The sequence below is a fragment of the Rhipicephalus microplus genome, unplaced genomic scaffold (genome assembly GCF_043290135.1).
Source record: "Rhipicephalus microplus isolate Deutch F79 unplaced genomic scaffold, USDA_Rmic scaffold_12, whole genome shotgun sequence".
NCBI classification, from domain to species: domain Eukaryota; kingdom Metazoa; phylum Arthropoda; class Arachnida; order Ixodida; family Ixodidae; genus Rhipicephalus; species Rhipicephalus microplus.
Window position 1 is genome coordinate 8,707,114 of NW_027464585.1, and position 2,661 is coordinate 8,709,774.

Consider the following 2,661-nt stretch of genomic DNA (forward strand, 5'->3'; position numbering starts at 1 on the left):
TTTTCGGTTAACAGCCGATCGCGCTAGCCAATCGCGCCACGGAGACAATCGTGCTCCACTCTCACCACCATCAGAACATATCTTCAAAGCTATCAGCGCAAAGAAAAAAGCAACACACCACTCCCGGGAGAGCTCGAGGCTCCAACCTTTCGGTTAACAGCCGATCGCGCTAGCCAATTGCGCAACGGATACAGTCCTGCTCCACTCTCACCACCGTCCGAACATTTCTTCAGAGCTATCAGCCCAAAGAAAAAAAAAGCACCGGACCACCACCGGGTGGGCTCGAACCTCCAACCTTTTGGTTAACAGCCGATCGTGCAAGCCAATTGCGCCATGGAGAGAGTCGTGCTCCACTCTCAACACCAACAGAACATACTTCAAAGCTATTAGCGCAAAGAAAAAAGCAACACACCACTCCCGGGAGGGCTTGAACCTCGAACCTTTCGGTTACCAGCCGATCGCGCTAGCCAATTGCGCCACGGAGACAGTCGTGCTCCACTCTCACCACCATCAGAACATATCTTCAAAGCTATCAGCGCAAAGAAAAAAGCAACACACCACTCCCGAGAGAGCTCGAACCTCCAACCTTTCCGTTAGCAGCCAATCGCGCTAGCCAAATGCGCCACGGAGACAGTCCTGCTCCACTCTCACCACCATCAGAACATATCTTCAAAGCTATCAGCCGAAAGAAAAAAAAAGCGCCGCACCACCACCGGGTGGGCTCGAACCTCCAAACTTTCGGTTAGCAGCCGATCGCGCTAGCCAATTGCGCCACGGAGACAGTCCCGCTCCACTCTCACCACCATCAGAACATATGTTCAAAGCTATCAGCACAAAGAAAAAAGCAACACACCACTCCCTAGAGAGCTCGAACCTCCAACCTTTCGGTTAACAGCCGATCGCGCTAGCCGATTCCGCCACAGAGACAGTCCCGCTCCACTCTCAGCACCTTCAGAACATATCTTCACAGCTATCAGCCCAAAGAAAAAAAAAGTGCCGCACCACCACCGGGTGGGCTCGATCCTGCAACCTTTCGGTTAACAGCCGATCGCGCTAGCCAATTGTGCAACGGAGACAGTCCTGCTCCACTCTCACCACCATCAGAACATATCTTGAAAGCTATCAGCTCAGAGAAAAAAAAGCGCCGCACCACCACCGCGTGGGCTCGAGCATCCAACCTTTCGGTTAACAGCCGATCGCGCTAGCCATTTGCGCCACGGAGACAGTCCTGCTCCACTCTCACCACCATCAGAACATATCTTTAAAGCTATCAGACCAAAGAAAAAAAAGCACCGCACCACCACCGGGTGAGCTCGAGCCTCCAACCTGTCGGTTAACAGCCGATCGCGCCAGCCAATTGCGCCACGGAGACAGTCGTGCTCCACTCTCACCCCTGTCAGAACATTTCTTCAGAGCTATCAGCCCAAAGAAAAAAAAGCGCCGCACCACCACCGGGTGGGCTCGAAACTCTAAGCTTTCGGTTAACAGCCTTTCGCGCTAGCCAAATGCGCCACGGAGACAGTCGTGCTCCACTCTCACCACCATCAGGACATATCTTCAAAGCTATCAGCGCAAAGAAAAAAAAGAGCCGCACCACCACCGGGTGGGCTCGAAGCTCCAACCTTTCGATTAACAGCCGATCGCGCTAGCTAATTGCGCCACTGAGACAGTCGTGCTCTACTCTCACGACCATCAGAACATATCTTCAAAGCTATCAGCGAAAAGAAAAAAAAGCGACACACCATCCGCGGGTGGACTGAAAACCTCCCACCTTTCGGTTAGCAGCCAATCGCGCTAGCCAATTGCGCCACGGAGACAGTCGTGCTCCCCTCTCACCACTGTCAGAACATATCTTCAAAGCTATCAGCGAAAAGAGAAGCGACACACCGTCCCCGGATGGACTCAAACCTCCAACCTTTCGGTTAACAGCCGAACGCGCTAGCCAATTGCGCCACGGAGACAGTCGTGCTCCACTCTCACCACCTTCAGAACATATCTTCAAAGCTATCAGCGCAAAGAAAAAAAAGCGACACACCGTCTCCGGGTGGGCTCGAAACTCCAACCTTTCGGTTAACAGCCGATAGCGCTAACCAATTGCGCCACGGAGACAATCCTTCTCCACTCTCACCACCATCAGAACATATCTTCAAAGCTACAGTTCAAAGAAAAAAAGCGCCGCACCACCACCGGGTGGGCTCGAACCTCCAACCTTTCGGTTAACAGCCGATCGCGCTAGCCCATTGCGCCACGGAGACATTCCTGCTCCACTCTAGCCACCATCAGAACATATCTTCAAAGCTATCGGCCCAAAGAAAAAAAAAGCGCCGCACGACCACCGCGTGGGCTTGAACATCCAACCTTTCGGTTAACAGCCGATCGCACAAGCCAATTGCGCCACGGAGACAGTCCTGCTCCAATCTCACCACCATCAGAACATATCTTCAAAGCTATCAGCCCAAAGAAAAAAAAGAGCGCCGCACCACCGCCGGGTGGGCTCGAACCTCCAACCTTTCGGTTAACAGCCGATCGCGCTAGTAAATTGCGCCACGGAGACAGTCGTGCTCCACTCTCACCACCATCAGAACATATCTTCAAAGCTATCAGCGCAAAGAAAAAAGCGACACACCACTCCTGGGAGGGCTCGAAACTCCAATTTTTCGG

General features: G+C 52.9%; 1 non-coding gene across 1 annotated transcript; it reads right to left on the reverse strand.

The window, feature by feature from the left end:
- Positions 1-1,887: 1,887 nt before the first annotated feature.
- On the reverse strand, positions 1,888-1,961 carry TRNAN-GUU (transfer RNA asparagine (anticodon GUU)). Its single transcript has one exon. It is a non-coding gene; the product is annotated as a tRNA-Asn (tRNA).
- Between the last annotated feature and the right edge of the window lie 700 nt (positions 1,962-2,661).